This window comes from Rattus norvegicus, chromosome 6 (assembly GCF_021556685.1).
Source record: "Rattus norvegicus strain SHRSP/BbbUtx chromosome 6, alternate assembly SHRSP_T2T, whole genome shotgun sequence".
NCBI classification, from domain to species: Eukaryota; Metazoa; Chordata; class Mammalia; order Rodentia; family Muridae; genus Rattus; species Rattus norvegicus.
In genome coordinates this window covers 124,662,512-124,681,620 of record NC_141539.1, presented here as the reverse complement: position 1 = coordinate 124,681,620, position 19,109 = coordinate 124,662,512, and the positions used below count along the sequence as shown (strand labels likewise).

Below are 19,109 nucleotides of genomic sequence, written 5' to 3'. Positions count from 1 at the left end.
GAAAGAAGGTACACGTTCTTTCGGAAAGCAGGGGTCTGGCATTGTGAGTGATCACCTCCCGGGTCCACACTGTGCCTGGTAGATGTTTAATGAATGAATGAATGAATGAATGAATGAATGAATAAATAAATAAATAAATAAATAAATAAATGTATGTGAGAAGACATGACATAAGTAGCAAGTGCTTCTTTGTATCATTGGTTTAAAAGAATTTGTATTAAAGATGTTCTGTGCCCATTGTGCAGTAATTTTCTATGAGTAATGTCTTAGGTAGGATGTCTTCAGTGCCATGCATTGCACAGCCAGTGACCTGGTTGTCTAAAGGTGGAGATCCTGTCCAGCACAATTCTCATGGCACTCAAGGTCAGCCTGTGAACACACACAGGCGCTCTCGACACACACACACACACACACACACACACACACACACACACACACACACACACAGATGTTTCTACCAAATGTTTGTGCACATGTGGTTCTCTTGATGTTCCTCTGCTCAGTGGCCATTGATAAATATCTCAACACCGTATGTAGTATTTTTATTTTCTCTGTATGAGGAGTTAAAAATGTTATCCCACCTTTCTGAAAGCATGGGTAATTTTTGGTCATTGAACTAATGTTGCCTGTGCTGGCCAGAACTGGTAGTTTGACTGTGTGCTAAATTATTTTGAAAGCGACTCTTCATTCCTCAATGGCTCAGACCCCCTATGATAATGATTTACGTCCATATCTTATCTCTGTGATGAGGTCTAAAGGAGCTTGACAAGCTATGTCTGAGGAGCCATCAAGGACAGTTTGGAAAACTGAGGTGCAAAGTTCCTTCTGGAACATTCTATGCCCCTATAATAAGCTTCTCAACCAGGCCCAAGGTCATACATAGTGTTAGTAGCATAGTGGAGCTTGAATGTGACCATGGGCCGCTTGGTCCTGGTGCATTTTCTGTGTCTCTGTGCTGGCCTGTCTTGTTCTCTGTCTCTGCCCTCTAACGTGATGGCCCCTCTGGGTAGCTGCTGTCACTGCTCTGTGTCTGACCCTTCTTCAGGTCTTGGCTTAGATTCACCTTCTCACAAATGCCTTCCTTGCATGTCCCAACTGGAAGAGAACTTCTGAGTCTCTCCTTTCTTCCCAGTGCCTCTCTTGACATTCCCCCTTGCTTTTGTTACCACACACATCTTCCTTCGTGTAAATTCCTTCACTGCACAGGTTTTGTCTTGGTTATAACTGTGTTCTTGGGTTCATCCTTACTGCGGTATCCAAGGTTTAGAAAGGTACCTGACCCATGTACCACAAAAATGTTGCGATTTCTGAATGAACGAGTGAGTGAGTGAAGTACTATGCTTCCAGGAAGCTCTCCACTTGATGATCGTTTCAAAGCATCTATCTGCCCCTGACAGTTGCAGGAGGCTTCATCCCTGTTCTGTGGCTCCTGACTAGCACTCCCCTTCTTAGTCTCCTTCTGAACCTTACACGATGCTCTTCATTTGACAGTTGCCATATTGGTCTCTTTTCTGCTCTCTGTGTCACCCACTATGTATGCCCAAGCATCTGTCCTGCTTAAACTTATGGACACCTCTCCTTAATAGAGGATAAGTTGAGTGAGGACAGAAACCTTGTCTCTCTTCTACCCATCCCACCTCTTCTTCAGGCGTGACACCTAGCAAAGAAAGGCACTTACACCGGATTGCTAGATGAATGAAGTTAATGCTATGGGTAGGTCGACTAGAGTGTGCTGGAAGGGAGTCTCACCCTGGAATTAAGTGTTTCTTTGGCACTGTGAGATCTTAGTGCTCAAGCTGTGAGATTTAAAGGGAAAATGCTTCCTGCTAATTATTAACAGTTGCCCCGTAAGAACAAAGTCATTATGGGGCCCTGAACCCTGGCACCATGCCCCCTCCCAGCAGCAAACAATGCCACAGAGTAGGAGGAAAAGCAAAAGCCACTACAGGCCTGGTGCCCGCCAACCTCAGATTACCCAAAGAGGATTGCAGTGTCGGGGCCACAAGAGTAGGGAGTGGGTAAAAGGATTTGGAATGAGATTATAACACCTAAAAGATCGTTGCTTTTGTTCAAGAAATAACTTAGTGGGTTTTGTCAAGGCAGCTAGACAATCCAGTTGAGGACCTGGAGTGTAGATCAATGTCCTGGGGCTCTTCAGACACTTAGAAAGTCGGTCTCTAATTGCAGTTGTTCCTTCTTGTGAGGACAAAGAAGAAGAAAGACGGGAATTAAGAGAAGGGAGCTGGTGAGTGGGCCGAGATCTATGAGGATAGCACAGAGGCTTCTTTTCGAGGGCGAGGTTGGGGTTATTTTGCTCTTAACCAGAGATGAATCTTTCCAGCCCTTGGTCAGACACGTGTGCGTGCGCACACATACACACACACACGCGCGCCATATATGTGTGTGAGTGTGGATATGGTCCTGTGCCCATGAGTACAGGTAGCCTTAGAGGTCAGCAGTGTCTGACCCCCAGGCACTGGAGTTACAGGAAGCTGTGAACTACCCTATGTGGGTACCAGGAACTGAATCCTGGTTCTCTGCCAGAGCTTCACAGCTGAGCCCTCTCTCCAGCACCATCAGTTGGGTTTTATGCCAGCCATAAAAGTTACTCCAGTGCTCCGAGGTCTCTTCACGTTTGGTGTGTCCTGGGGTGGGAGGTGGAGGTATTTTGTTTGCTCTTTACCCACTTGCCTTTTAACCCTAGATCTCCGTTATCTTAGTAGCCTCTCTGCTCTCCCTGCTTTGTACTAATATTAGAGCAGGATTTCAGTTCTCCAGAACTGAAGTCAGAAGAGGAGCCCCAAGAGTGATATGCCTTACTGCCGGTGGTTGTCGGAGCAGATTCTTATGTGATGGTCGTGGTAGTTAACTTATTGAATTGTATGGACACCTCCTCCCTACACACACACACACACACACACACACACACACACACACACACACACACACACAGCAGGTTTAGGCATTGGAGAGAGGGCTCAATTGTTAAAATCCTGGAGTTTAGATCACAGCCCCCATGAAACAAGCCAAGCATGCCACAAATGCCTATAATTTTAGTTCCAAGACACCCAGCATGCTCTGCTGGCTCCCGTGTGCAGTCATGTGCACCCCCACACAACATTCGTACACACATTCACATAGATACATAAACACACATAAAAATGAATAGATCTTTAAAAAATGAATGCCAGGTTGCATTACTGAGATCTTAGTGCCCAACAGATACAACTAAGAAAGGAATGAAGTTTCAGACCGTCATGGCAGGCAAGGATAGGGTGACCATAGCAGTGGGAGGGTGTAGCAGGTTTCCTGCAGAAGCCATGAATGGATATTACCTTTTGTTACTGATTCATTCAGACTTCTGCTAGCTGGTGCCACCTCTTAAAGGCTCCCCTAGCTTCAGCAGTTGGGATACACGCATTCAAAACGTGAGCCATTGAAGGACATTTCAGGTTCAAGCTACAGCACAAAGGGACCCAGTTTTTCGGTATTCATGAAGAAAACTTTTGAGAGTCCCCATTCCATGAAGCCTTGAGATAACAAGTTTTGGACAGCAGGTACACCTTGTTACAAACATTACTACCAAGTCTGTTGTTTGGCCTTCCTTCACGGACGGTCCTATTGAAGTCGTGGGTTAGCATTGTGCTAAGGGAAAGGACATATGGAATGAGTGCATGAGAGCTGGTGGGGGCACTCACTTGTGTTCAAGTGCTCAGTTTGCGTTTATGAGGATGTAAAACATGGGCCTACCCATGGGAGGCTTCTAGAAGTGATTTTATTTTTTAATATGCTTCTAATTGGAGACTCTGTCTTGTCCTTTTCTCAGGACTGGGAAGATGATTCAAAGTCCTTTGGTATGCAAGTGTGAGGTCCTGAGTTTGAATCCCCAGCACCCATATAAATAGCCAATTGTGGCTCTGTATACCTACCCTAGCACTGTGTGTGGTAGTGGTACACACAGGGCTTGGGGGGAGCAGAGACAGGATTGCTGGGACCATCTGGTTACCTACCTAGCTCTGAATTCCAGGACAGAGTAAGTAGAGCATCCTCTTATGGTCTTCGCTCACACACATGTACACATATATTACATACAAACACAAAGGAAAAGGTGGGGGGGGCATGTAAAAATGAAAAACGAAGCGACCTGGACCTTCCTCTTATCCATTGCCTGAAAATGTTATTTTATTTGAAGATGGAGCTGGTTGAGTTTGAGTTAATTAAAGCTTTAATTGTGTTTGACTCTGGAGCAGACCTAATGTTGACTTACCCGAATAATGAAATGCAGATTGGCATCTTCCTGGGGACAGCCTTCCTGGTGGGTAAGGAACTGCTAGCAACCTTAAAACCTGCTGGATCTGCTTTGAGGCATATTTGTCTGTATTTTTGGCAGTCTGTTTGTATATGGGAGAAGTGTAAACTGTCATCCGAATATGACTGAGAACCGCTGTCAGTAGATGACTGGTGTGTTGGACAGGAGATATCAACGTACAAGATAAGATTTAGCCACCCTTTGACCTTCTGAGCAGGGTTAATATAGCGGCCCCGGCTGTCTGCCTTAGAGCTGGCCTTGCAGGATTGGCCTTGGGCTGGTGTCTGCAAACATGGTATTTGGAGAGGGTTCGACATCTTTCCAAAACACTGAAGAGAGGCTGTCTGCGCCCACACTGCTGTATATCCTGTGTGCTGTCTGGAATTGTGTATTCTGGTGGAGTGTGCTCAAATGAGTTGTCTCCAGTAAAACCTGTGGGCTCCATGTGCCTTATGCCTTTATAGAGACTGCACTCCCATGTGTCGTCAGATCTGTTCAGGAAGGAGAAAGCTCATCCTGTATAGCTCCATGCGGAGAGGACTCTTGGTAGCTGGCACTGCAGTTTGGCTTGACTCTGTGAGCTTTTACATTGTCTAACTTTGGCTTTTGACCCTTTGCTAGGTGTCTCATGAGTCCTCCTAGCAACTTACTGAACCTGGAAGCCTAGGTTTGGCAATTATTAGATTTTCTCCAGCACCGTGTTTTAAGCCTGTCCTGCCTCTTGAATTCTATCATCCAAGTCTCTCCCAGCCTTCCAGTCTCCAGACAGACAGGCCTGTTGATTTTGTACCAGAAGTACCCCTAAAATCCAGGTTCCCTGTGGTGTTGTCTACCTACTCTTCACCATCTTGCCTCTGGGCTTACTGCAGTAGCCTGTGTTTATATCTTTCATTTTCCCTTCCAATCCATCTTAATGCCATTTTGTCTGAAGCTAAGCCACCGTTGCTAGTGAAATACTGTGCCAGTGTGGTTCTACACTGTTTGAATCTCAGCTATACTCACTATCTGGCATATTGTTAGTTCACTATGTGTTAGTGTCTGTTTAATGTCTTTTGGTCAGTGTGTTTTAACATCCTTAGAAGAGTGTTTAATACATGCTAGGTGCTTCATATTGCGGTATCTGCTGAGCTTATGTTTTGTAGTTACCCGCCTTGCTGCTGTCCTCTGGAGTGTCATCTGTTCTCTGGCATTGTGACTTGGTGTGACTCTTTAATAATGAATGAATGAGAAACAGAAGGTTGGTTAAGCAAAGTTCACTTATACAGTGAACTTAGTGATTTTTGTTAAGAGGCTCCAAGACACCCTAACTGACTAATAATATAGAGATGCCTGGGCTAACTTATGTCAGGCTATATAGAGGGACCTCTGAGTGATGTGGGAGAAGAGGTTGACCAGTTGTATCTATGGGGACCTCTGAGTGATGTGGGAGAAGAAGGTTGACCAGATGTATCTATGGGGACCTCTGAGTGATGTGGGAGAAGAGGTTGACCAGTTCTATCTATAGTGACCTCTGAGTGATGTGGGAGAAGAGGTTGACCAGATGTATCTATGGGGACCTCTGAGTGATGTGGAAGAAGACGTTGACCAGATGTATCTATGGGGACCTCTGAGTGATGTGGGAGAAGAGGTTGACCAGTTCTATCTATAGTGACCTCTGAGTGATGTGGGAGAAGAGGTTGACCAGATGTATCTATCGAGTTTCCCAGCTCAGGTTTGCTGCCATCTCAAACTTCTAGAAACGGAGAGGGGCAGTGTTGGGATTTGTTGTACTGCTAAGAAGCAATCCTGGGAGCGAAGTCTGCCCTAGGGACCCTTAGATTCTACCCCTGCTGAAGCTTACCTTTCTCCCCAGTGATATTTCAAGAGCACAATCATGGTATAATGATTTGTGAACAACTCTCCAGGGTGTCTAGATTTCCTCTGGTTCCTGGACGTGGAAGGAACTCACAGAGAGGAAAACACAGGTTTGTTCTAGAACTAACTGAGGTAACTAGCTAAGCTGAGGTAGTGGGTCGGGCTGCAGGGAGGATTACCAAGGCTTGCATTCCTTAGTTGATAGAAAGGGTTTGCATAGGAAGTCTGCTGTTGGTAGAAAGTGACTGCCATTTGCCACATGCAGACAGCCTTGTCTAAGGAATTTTGTCAGTAATGCCTACAGGCTTTTGCTGTTTAATATTTAAGCATTAGGTATCCATCAAAACCTTCACCCAGGACTCCATCTTAGGAATTGTTGTCTTGGGATCATGGTTCGTTGGGCCTGTTTTTAGGAGAGAGAACACTATATTAGTTACTATCTGCTGCATAACAAACACCACAAATTAAGTAATTTGGCCCTTGTTAGGTGTGTGCTGTTGGCCTAGATGCAACTGAAATGATGTATTGTTGGTTTCTGTGATTTATTTATTTATTTATTTTGGGGGGTGTGGGAGCTGGGCTCACTTGTGTACTTAGGGTTCTTTTGGGGTAGCTGGGGCCTCTCTCTCCAAGGAGTCTAAAGTCTATTGGTAAATTACTTTATGTTTATTTTCAAGATAGTATAGGAATCCCCAATGGGGAATAAATAAGCCTGAATATTTAATCATATTCAGTTTCTGTGTTGTATTTGCTCATATGCCATTGGCTACAATAAGTCTTGAGCCTAAGCTAGACTCCCCGTTGGTATGTAGATATGCACAGGAGGATGTAGAAGCCAAGTTGAGGTAGTCCATTGCTGCAATGAATTACAAGGAGCTCCTGTAGAGTCTTGTCAGAAACCAAATCAGCACTACAGTTGCAATCCCCCTTCACTATTGTCCTCCAGAGTGAAGTTCACAGCCACTGTCTCTGTGCCCCTTTGGTACTGTTTCCCTTCTGCCTCAGAGATTGATAGGCACCCTTAGTCCCCCAGGGGCCACCAGGAGAATGTGCCTGAATCAGCACAAATCTGGGACTGATGGTAGAAGAGAAACCGAGTTGATAGCAAGTGAAGCCCACATAGAACGTTGTGGCAAAATGACATCTCGAATCCCCTGCAGATTTCTGAGCTTGTCTGAGCCCGGGCTGTGTCTTCTCCCCGTTCTTGAGAGTGTATCTCAGTTCTCAAACGCCAGCAAGTCCCAGATCTGTCTGTTGTTTGTTCTTCTGACAGTGTGTGGGCATTAGTGTGCAGTCAAGTATGCAGACAACAGAACAGTGAGATACAGAGAAACCTGGGACCCTGGTGCTTCAGCTGGGTCTGCCACCTGTTAGCTTTGACTTTCAGCAAGGAGAGAGGTTGAGTGCCTAGATTAGTTAGCATCTGGTTTTATGTGACTTGCAATAATTTTATGTTCTATATATGGGGGGTTATGGTGTTGTTAAATATATCTGGCGACTAACTGTGCTGCCTCATTAAAAATATGCCTCGGATTATACCAGGGACCAGAGCTGAGGGAATAGCTTTGATCATAGGTTGATTGGAAAGCCTAGGATGAGTAGGCAGAGGAAGGAGTAAGAGGAGTGGATGGATAGTCTATGAGACTAAGGATAAGGCTAGGCCTTGGGCCAGACACCTTTATCATTCACCTTCTTGTTTGACAAAGTCAGGTGATGGGGTTGAGTTGATATCAAGTCTGTCTGGGAAACAACTGAAGGAGATGGTTACTCTTCCAGATATAGGTGGTTCCCTCATAGGAACCTGTTGCGAGGTGACGTCTTAGCCAAACAGAGAGGAAGATTCAAACTGCAGCAAGAATGAAGTTCTATTTTGTGAATGAAGTGCAGACTAGAAGTCTGAAGTGGCTGTTTCAGGTGGAGCATGTTTTCCTTCCTGTGGTGCAGACTCTAGTGGGAACAGGGAGGCCCACAGCACCCTGTTCATCTTGGGTCTGTCTTCTCAGGTACATGGGATCCAGGAACTGAGCTCATCTTGGCTACCATATGTCCCCACCTTTGTTTATTGCCCAATACTTGCTAAGTACTTAAGAATATTTATTAAATTAATAAATTAAGATAATTTTGGCAGGGATCTAAGGATATAACTCAGTTGTAGAGTACTTGCCTAGTGTAGGAGAGAACCTAGGTCTAGTCCCTAGACTAGAAAAGAAAGAAAACTAGAAGTAGTTTTGGGCAAAGATTTATTTTTAAGCATCTCCTCTCGGTAGTTTTTATGGCTTTAACCTGGGCGTTTGAATGGGTCACATCCGGCAAACCTGGATCTACACATGACCTGTCTTCGAGCCCAAACCCTGAAGTACTGATTTTTTTTACCCTGGTGTAGCCAGGTATTATTTCTAATTTCCAAGATATAAAATAGCTTTACTGAATGCTCTGATCAGTAAGTTAGTGTACATCATGTTAGCAGACTCCATTGCTTCGGGAAACAACTCAAGAGAGGAAATGATTGCAGCATATCCAATCCGAAGACTCAGGAGATGGAGTTAGGGAAGTCCTGAGTTCAAGTCCAGCTTGGACCACTATGTAGAGAAACAGAATGAAGGAGATGTAAGTTAGACTCGTAGTTTCAGAAGTTCCATTCGTGGTAGTCTCTGCTGGGCCACAGTCAGGCAGACCATGACACCAAGGGTGTGGTCTGGCAGATTTGCTTACCTTGTAGCTAAAAGCTGGAGAGGAAGAGTCAGAGAGAGGCAGGGATAAGGCATCTCTCTTTAGGGTTGTGCCCCCAGTGAACTACCTTCCCTACCTCCTGAAGTTTCCATCCCCTCTCAGTAGCAATGGCTGGGGGCACTTCCACAATACGTGAGTCTGTGGGGAACACAGGGTGTTCAAACCTTAACTCACGTTCACGTACAATAGTCAAGCAGAGGAACAACCTCTAAGCTGCCCCTGTTTCTAGGTTGTTTCACATCACAGGAAAATCTATTGTTTTTTCTTACTTTAACATTGTGTCAAGTAATATATAGCAGAGCACACCATAATCACTTGTGTTTTCCTTTTCTGGGGGACGGGGGATGTTGGGTCTCAGATCTTAGCCCAAGGTGGCCTGGAACTCACTGTGTAGTCACTTAGTAGCTGAAGCCCTTCATCCTCCTGGTTCTACCTTTCAAGTGTGTGGGGGTCACAGGTGGACCCACCATGTCTGGCTACCTTGGCCATCTATAATGCGTATGGTTCTGTCACGTTGAGTGTACTTACAGCATCGTTCATACGACCTCCAGAACTTTCCCACCCTTCAAAACTGTTGCGGTCTGGTGAGGTAGCCACTGTCCTGTTTTCTGTTTCTCACAGTGGGCACCTCATCGGATCATACAGTGCTTGCTTCTCCCTGGCTGGCTTGTTCACTTACTGCCTGTGAGATCTGTCCAGGCTCTAGCAGCTTAGGTGTTTTCTTCCCTTTCAAGGCTAATGCTTCCTCTGTATGTGTGTTCCATTTACTGGTGAGCAGCCCTTCCGAGGGCTCTTCCTGGCTACCGAGAACAGCACTGTTACCAACCCGGATTGTCTTAGTCACTGTCTGTTGCTGTGAAGAGGCACCATGATCAAGGCTACTTCAGGAGAGAGTGTTTAATTGGGGACTTGCTTACCGTTTCAGAGGGTTAGTCTCTTATCATCATGTAGGGAGCATGGTGACATACAGGCAGACATAGTTAATGCTAGAGAAGTGACTAAGAGCTTAAACATCCTGATCTGCCCACAAAGAGAGAGACAACCTGGCCTACACCAAGTGAAACCCCAAGTGACACTAATCCTTCCCAAAGAATTCCACTAATTGGTGACCAAGTATTCAAGCGTATGGACCTACAGGGGCTGTCCATTCATATTCAAACCAGCGCGTGGGTTGTTGGAACGTCTTTCGTGTTTGAGGCATGATCTGAGTTATCCACCATGACCTTAGACTTGTAGCCTTCTTGCCTTGATCTGATGGAATATTGGGATGACAGGCCTGTGCCACCACACCCATCTTGGACTCCTGTTATTAAGTTTCTATATCTTTACACATTTTGTTTATGAATAAGGTAGCACTTTGTTGTGTTACTATCTCCTCACCACTGTGCCGTGTACATGAATATTGATGTGTAGGGTGCTCTTTTTCGCCCCATGTTTGATGTCCGCTTGAGAAGACTTAGGTTGTTCTACATTTCTTGATATCATAAACGTGCCTCAGTAAACACGCTGGGACTTGGCACCTTTGCCTGCTAATAAAAACGTCATTCCGGCTAAATATTGGGTTGGGTTTTCTAGAGCAGAGCCTAGAGCTTTGCATGTGGGGGATTTGCTAGGGAGGTTTGGGCATCAGGGAAGGGGCTAGCACAGCAGATGGAGAGACCAAGCAAAGAAGGCCTTAAAGCTGAGCCTGGCCTTGACTAGGGCATAATTACACCAACATGTTCCCTTCGGACCAGAAGCCCAGCCTTTCACAATGTCAACCATTATCCGAACTCTCAGGCGTCTTGGAATCTTCAGCCGACGACAGTTGGTAGAAAGCTGGTAGCTGCGAGCAGTTAGCCCACAGGGTAGCTGTGGGGAGATCGTGGGCCCTGGTACAGAGCACATTGGCAGATGGCTGCTGCAGGTGCTGCTGGCAACATCTGTGACCCCAACTTTAAGCTGGGTGCTATGCTAAGTCCGTAAATGAAATGCTAACATTATTGCAGCCTAGATGCTGGTGTGTCTCCATTATGTGGATGAAACAGAAAAACTGTCTTCTCTGTGTCAGAGGAACAAGTGGAGTTGTGACACAGCTTTGGTGGCTTCTAACACCTGGGCTCATTATTCACAAGCTGTGGAATAGACATATTAATTCCTGAAGCTGAGCTGGTGGGCCACTTTTTCCTGTAATCTTTGCTGGGATTGCGAGCCCTCCTTGTGTTCCTTGGTCACTCTTATTCTTTCAGTCATGTGATGGACTTTCCCACAAGGATGTGAATTGTCTGGATAAATCTACAGTATGAACTCTGCATCTGTAGTCTGACATTGCAGGCTTTGTAATGACACTGAGTTTTACACCAAGGCATCTTGCTGTTTCCAGCTAGGAATCCAAACTCAGACCCTCATGTTTGCAACACGTGGTTTTATCCTTTGGACCATGTTTCCAACCTAACTCCCACTGTTGCTAGGAAACGGTTAAACTACAAACAGACAGAAAGCCATCCCCATCACTTCTGCCTCATATGTGACCCCTTCCTTCCCAGCCCTAAACCAGTTACTGAAGCTTTTGAGTTCCTTTTCAATACTTAAAGCATAGATTGTGCCATGAAATAAACACACACACACACACACACACACTCTTACACTCTACAGTACCAGCATCACCTGTGTGATGGGAGAAGCTGTGGCTTAGATTTTGGGCCTCCCTGTTTCTGTCTTGTATGGGGCTGTGGTAAAGCCCAGGACATATGGAGCATGCTAGAGGACTTCCAGAAGCACAGAATCGGGGTTCTAGAATACTGATTCACAGGAGCTACAGCAATCCCAACCCTCTCACATGGGAGAGACCCAGTGAAGTAGAATGCCCTGTAAGGGGTGACACCAGGGGAACCCTAAACCTGACTTGGTAGTTTGGGTTCTTCTGTAAAAGAAATTTTAGATTTTCATACATGAAAGAATAATAAGCAGGGCTGGTGTGTTCATCTCGGACATTGCATACACATGCTCAGTGTGTATGCACAGACCAGCGTGTATACAAAAGACTGGGGAACAGGTGTGCAGGCTCCCGGGACCCATCTCGGGACGTGCTTGTTTGTGTCTGTGCCCTCTGCCTGTGGCACCATTGGTTTCCCTACAAGCCGAGCCTCTCTGCTTCCTTCTTTCTTCTTTGAGCGATGCAAGACACAAACCCTTTGATCAGTGCTTTATGCTTGTATGTCCTCCTCAGAGACATGGGAGATGACTGTCTTCAGGTTTCTGGATGTCTCCTTTTTTCAGGCCAAGCTAGGTAGGTCACTGGTTATTTGAAACTGGTGCCTTTCGTGATCTGCTCATCGGTTCTCCCAGTTGCTGGGCAGCTTGACCATCAGTGTAGGCATGCGTGGTAAGAAATATGCCACCGGCCTCAGAAAAGTAGTGCGCTCACCGGCGTCCTCAGTCCTGCTAGAAGCAAGCACTTTCCCACTTGTAGCCTGGGAATACTGTGATTATTTCAGCCAACCTTGTGGACCTGCAGTGACCAGAGCAAAAGTTCATCTGCAGAAACAGGGTACCCTCAGCTAATTCTAAAGAGTCACATTCATCTTAGGACGAGTAGTTCTGTCACTTGTAACCAGGAGAGTAAATACAGTTACTCATTGTCCATTTGGATCTTCTAGAAGTGCTGTAGTCTTGAACACTGACAGACCTGGCAGTCTTTTCTCTCTTTCTTATGTCAGTGGGTTGCATCCAAGGGTTATTTGTATCAGCAAAAGGTGAGCTGTTTTTCTTTTGATCAGTGTTTCTATAGGATTACTCATAAGTGGTCCAAGATGGCTTAAAAGGTGGCACTCTTGAAAGTTCGGTTGGCAGTGGGATTGGGACTGGGTAATCTCATTGTGGTCATGCAAAGTATATAATGCAAACATAGATCTTGGGATCGAGGAGCTTAGCTTCAGGGTAAAGTGATTGTCACACAGGTGTGAGGCTCTGAGCTCCATTCCCTGAACCCTCCTAAGAGCCAGATACAGGTTGTTTGTAATCCTGGCACAGGGAAAGCAGAAACAGGCGGGTGTTTGGGGTGCCTGGCCAGCTATGGTAGCCAGATTGGAGAGCTCCTGGAGAGATACTGTCTCACAAAAATAAGTTGGGGAAGAGATTGGGGAAGGCCTACCTTTCTTTGAGACAGACAGACAGACAGACAGACAGACAGACAGACACACACACACACACACACACACACACACACACACACCAGAGATGAGGCAAAAGTCAAACAACTAGGAAACTACTGGGAATGCTGCAGCGTGCTAAGTGCAGTACCCAAAGGACAGAGCAGCAAAATCAGAGCGTGATCGTGAGCATGTCTGCACCTTTATCGGCTCTTACTTCCCCAAGGGGCTGGTGCTCCCTCTAGGTGCTCCCTCTAGCCTTACTGAGTGGGCAGACTTACTAACACGCCCACTGTAATTGATTCCACACTCGTCTCAGGCCTGGAAACAGTATGCATGCTTGGATTTTTAACAAGCAGAATTATTTCCATTTAAACACTGGTGTAGATTTACACAGATGATCCAGGCAGCCCCCAGATTGTTCCGTTCATAACAGCAGGGAGGAGAGAGACACTTGGAGCAAAAACAGTTTGAATGTGTATGTGCGGAGGTGGAGGGAGGGTTGGGTTAGCTGCAAGGAGATGGATTCCAAGTCATGGTTATGAAATTTAATAGTAATGAAATTAGCATTCCACGGGGACTGTTTTCTGGGAATTCTGGTAGTGCAGTCACTGAATAATACATTCTCAGAGCAGCCCAGACACAAAGCATCACAGTGGCAAATGGGTTATTTGCTTTGTTTCAGTTGTAATGTTTAAAGTTCATCTTAAATCAATTTCTGTCTCTAAGAACTAGCTCCCCCCTCTGCCCCCTACTGTAGGCTTCTGTAAGGCTTTTTCTGTAAAGGGAAAAATAGTAAATATCTAATATAAAGTTAACACACATACATAAGCAAGTTTGATGTATCCCAATAAAGTTTTATTTCTGGATATTGAAATTTTAATCTTATGTAATCTGCAGATACCATTAAATAGTAGTCTCTTAATCCACACTCCGGATCAGTGTAAGCCATCCTTACCTCCTAAGCTGTATGGGTTAGCTTTGAACGTGAATAGAGTCCTCACCCCAATTTAGAAAAAATACTATATATTTACATAGGAAAAAGAGTTGGACGTACGTGTGTGTGTGTGTGTGTGTGTGTGTGTGTGTGTGTGTGTGTCTGTGCCTGTGTGTGTGTGTCTGTGCCTGTGTGTATGTGTGTGTGTATGTCTGTGTGTGTGTGTCTGTGTGTGTGTCTGTTTGTGTGTCTGTGTGTGCCTGTGTGTGTGTGTGTGTGTGTGTGTGTGTGTGTGTGTGTATGTCTGTGTATGTGTGTGTGTCTGTGTCTGTGTGTCTTTCTTCTCCTCTGCTCCTGTCAAAGGAATGAAGCAGATCTCCAGACCAAAACTGCAGAGGAAGGGAGACTCTTCTCATGAAGCTGCAGAGCCTCTGTAAGAATCATGAAAAGGATGGTGTGCCTCCCGATTTCTTTGCAAATACCATCAGGCTGTGTGTCTTTGGGTTCCCCACCCTCACATTTACCATCCATAAAACCATATTCGCTTGGGGGAAAACTGGAATTTATCTTGAACATGTAGAGACCCTTTGTCATTACTTCCCAAACACTACAGTATTGTTACTGTTTACGTAGTATTTGCATTGTATTTGAGAACCCAGAGAGTGACTGGTGCATTACACTATGCTATCTTGTTTAAGGATTACTGGGCACCTGTGGGCTTTAGTGTCCTTGAGAAATCTGGGGTGACTGTACACATTACAAAGACTTAGCTCTTTTTCTCACTCTTCTTCAAAAAGAAAACCCCAAAAAACCCCAAAAACCACGGACATAACACATGCTTCTTCAGAAATCCAGGTGCGGAGCTGGAGAGGGCTCAGTGGTTGAAAGGGGACTGGAGTTTGACCCTCGTCGCTCATGTTCAGACAGGTCGCAGCTTCCTGTAACTATTGCAAGGAATCTGATGCCCTCTTCCTCAGGCACAGACATACACACGTGTGTGTGCACACACACTCACACACACTCACACAGAGACTCACACACACACACATACACACGGGGGTTGTATTTTTGAAACACAGATGTGTGATTTGTTTAGTATAATATTTGTGGGAGTCAGAAAAGCCACAGAGGCTCCTAGGTTTCCAAACTGTCTCTATCTGTGACCAGGAACCAAAGGCAAATCCACACTGTAGATCTATTTAATAAGAGTCTTTCTTTCTAGGATTCTCCAGCCCAAATTCTTAACAAACATAAAAACTTAAATATGTGTCTGTTTTGGAGTTAGTCTAGATCTAGCCATGGCCTTTCTGGGGGCGGGGGGGCAGCTTGCTTGCTTGTTCCTGGGCAACAGCTCATCATGATGTTGGCTGCCAGCTGTTGGCAATAAGTGTAAACTCTTCGTCTTGCTAAAAAATTATTGTTAAAGATGGGGTAGTGTATAAAGTCTGCTCAGTCCTTCAAGTGTCTGCAGCTCTGGTGATAACTTCCCAAGATCATACAGTTGTGGTGTGCTGTTGAAGTTGATAGTGTGTTTAGCCAGCCTGCTCACTCTGTGTGTGTGTGTGTGTGTGTGTGTGTGTGTGTGTGTGTGTGTGTGTGGCCATCTGAATAAGCATGTTGTTCTGCAGACCTCTTCTGAGAATCTAGGCATTTGTTAAATTATGTTTGTGCTGTGTGTCTTGGTTACTTTTCTATTGCTGTAAAGAGACACCATAACCAAGGCAGTGTATATAGAAGGAAAGCATTTAATTGGGGTCTTACAGTTTCAGAGGGGTAATTCATGACCATCATAGCTGGAAGTATGACAGCAGACAGGAAGGCATGATGCTATAGCTGAGAGACATCTTACCTACAAATGAGAGAGAGAGAGAGAGAGAGAGAGAGAGAGAGAGAGAGAGAGAGAGAGAGAGAGAGAGAGGAAATGAACTGGGAAATCTTGGACTTTTGAAACAACAAAGCCCCCTGCCTCCCAATGACACACCTCCTCCAATAAGGTCACATGTCCTAATCCTTCTGAAACAGTTCCTGCAGTTGGAGACTAGACATTCAGCTATGTGAACCTATGGGGGTCATTCCTATTCAAACCAGCATACCTCGAATGCTAACTCTCAGTTCATTTCTTAAGTGTGAGGCTCTGGTTCATAAATAGGGGCCACTACTAGGGCACAGTCAAGCTGGTGGTCTTGACCAAGTAAACACGATGATACACCACCAAGGGCCACGTCCCACTGTGGGCAGGCAGGGCATTTGTCCTTTCTCTCTGTTGCTTCGATAGACACAAAGTTTGTTTGATTGTTTTTTGTAGGGTACAGTTTATTGTAAAAATACATCATCATTTTATCACCCTCTAAAAGAGAAAAAATATTTCTAGTTAAGCTTTTCTTTTTATTATAATTTTATTTTTCTTGGATATTTTGTGTATTGTTGGGGAAAAGGTATCTTCTTTTGTTTTTTAGTAAGGTTTCTTTTATGAATGTAGGTACCCTTGCATTTGGAGCATAGATATTCAGGATTGAGAGTTCATCTTGGTGGATTTTTCCTTTGATGAGTATGAAGTGTCCTTCCTTATCTTTTCTGATGACTTTTGGTTGAAAATCGATTTTATTGGGTATTAGAATGGCTGGCTACTCCGGCTTGTTTCTTGGGACCATTTGTTTGGAAAATTGTTTTCCAGCCACTTACTCTGAGTGTCTGTCTTTGTTGCTGAGGTGTGTTTCCTGTGTGCAGCAAAATTTGGGTCCTCTTTACGTATCCAGTCTGTTAGTCTATGTCTTTTTATTGAGGAAATGATCCATTGATGTTAAGAGATATTAAGGAATAGTGATTGTTGTCTCCTGTTGTTTTTGTTGTTAGAGGTGGAATTATGTTTCTGCGTCTCTCTTCTTGCTTTTTCTAGGATGCAGTTTCCTTCCTTGTCTTGGAATTTTCCCTCAATTATCCTTTATAGGACTGGATTTGTGGAAAGATATTCTGTAAATTTGGTTTTGTCATGAAATATCTTGGTTTCTCCATCTATCCTACCCAGTTTTGGTGGATATAGTAGCCTGGGCTGGCATTTGTGTTCTCTTAGGGTCTGTATGACATCTGTCCAGGATCTTCTGGCTTTCACAGTCTCTGGTGAGAAGTCTGGTGTGATTCTGATAGGTCTGTCTTTATATGTAACTTGTTCGTTTGCCCTTACTGCTTTTAACATTGTTTGTTTTGTAATTTGGTGTTTTGACTATTATGTGACAGAAGGAATTTCTTTTCTGGTCCAATCTATTTGGAGTTCTCTAGGCTTCTTGTATGTTTATGGGTATCTCTTTAGGATAGGGAAGTTTTTTTTTCTATGATTTTGTTGAAGGTATTTACTGGCCCTTTAAGTTGGGAATCTGCTCTCTTCTATACCTATTATCCTTAGGTTTGATCTTCTTATTGTGTCCTGGATTTCCTGGATGTTTTGGGCAAGAAGCTTTTTACGTTTTACTTTTTCTTTGATGGTTGTGTCCATGTTTTCTATGGCATCTTCTGCTCCTGAGATTCTCTCTTCTATCTCTTGTGTTCTGTTGGTGATGCTTGCATCTATGACTCCCGATCTCCTTCCTAGATTTTCTATCTCCAGGGTTGTCTCCCTTTGTGCTTTCTTTATTGTTTCTATTTCCAGTTTTAAATTCTGGATGGTTTTGTTCAATTTCTTCACCTGTTTGGTTGTGTTTTCCTGTAATTCTTTAAGGGATTTTTGTGATTCCTCTTTTCTTAAGGGGCTTCTACTTGTATATCCATGTTTTCCTGTATTTCTTTAAGGGAGTTATTTATGTCCTTCTTAAAGTCCTCTGTCATCATCATGATATGTGATTTTAAATCCAAGTCTTGCTTTTCTGGTGTGTCTGGATATCCAGTATTTGCTTTGGTGGGAGAACTGGGCTCTGATGATGCCAAGTAGTCTTGGTTTCTGTTGCTTAGATTCCTGCCCTTGCCTCTCATCATCTGGTTGTCTCTGGTGTTAGCTGGTCTGACTGTCTGTGACAGTGGCTTGACCCTCCTGTAAACCTCTGTGTCAGCACTGCTGGAGACTGGCTTTTTCCCAGCAGGATCAGCTCTGGCCACAGGCAGAAACCAGAAGGATCCTGTCCCAGACTACTCCTGGGTTCCTGTGTCCTGAAGGTTCCAGGAGGGTCCCTTGCAACAGAAGTAGTGGTCTTCCCTCTGCTCTCAGGTGTGTCAGAGCTCCTGGAGACTGGCTTTCAGCTCTGGGTGCAGGCAGAGACTGGAAAGATCCTCTCCCTGACTGCTCCTAGGTTCCTGTGTCCAGAGGGCTCCTGGAGGGTTCTTCCTGGGCCAGGAATGTGAGCAGAAGCGGTGGTCTCCCCTGAGCTCTCACTATTGTCTACACTTCTCAGAGTCCAGCTCTCTGTCCTATGGGATTTGGGTATAGAGAGATGTGGGATGGGGTGCCGGCAGAAACCAGAAGCTTGTTTTATTTTATAAGGAGAAAAATCATCATAGAACAAATTCTCATTTGATAATCAAGTGTGATAGGAGGCATCTTCTACGCACACAGAATTAAAAAGTAGAAAAGCACACCATTTATTTGGTTGGTGCTTTTCTAAGAAACTATACTGTCTCCCAGACTTGTCCTGGATGCTGGTCAGCAATGTTTTCTTCCGATTACATGCTTCAAGAAGGCACTTGGAACACCAGGCACTCTACATCAGTGCGTCTCAGGTAGCCTTCCCTTGCAGTTGGGGAATGGCCTTGCAGAAGGGTTAGAGCAAAGCAGCAAACCGACAGCTGTAGTTTCTGGGGCTTCAACCCTTACCCTCCGTAGGCTTTAGCTTCAGTTTGGGAGCCACTTTGCGGAAGACAACTAGAATATTCCAGTTGGTCAGTACATACATACCAGGCATCAACCGAATAGCCAAAATGATGAATGGATTTTTGTTACTGTTTCTTGGATTTATAAAAACTGCCTTTTGATGCTTTTAGAAGGATTTTAAAGAACCCAGTACCCCAAGTCCTTCTATGTAATCAATTTCTTTACCACCTGCCCTAGCCCTTCTCCGGGCAGTCAGAAATCTGGACTCTCAGGAGGTGTCCCTGGTATCTTCCTGGCAGCCGCTCTCACAGTTGAGTTTCTCAGTCTAGGCTCACACTCAACAGTCTGACATGG

The 19,109-nt window shown here is 44.8% G+C and overlaps 1 protein-coding gene across 50 annotated transcripts in view; it reads left to right on the top strand.

The window, feature by feature from the left end:
- Foxn3 (forkhead box N3) overlaps positions 1 to 19,109 on the top strand; it is a 381,706-nt gene that overhangs the window by 241,483 nt on the left and 121,114 nt on the right.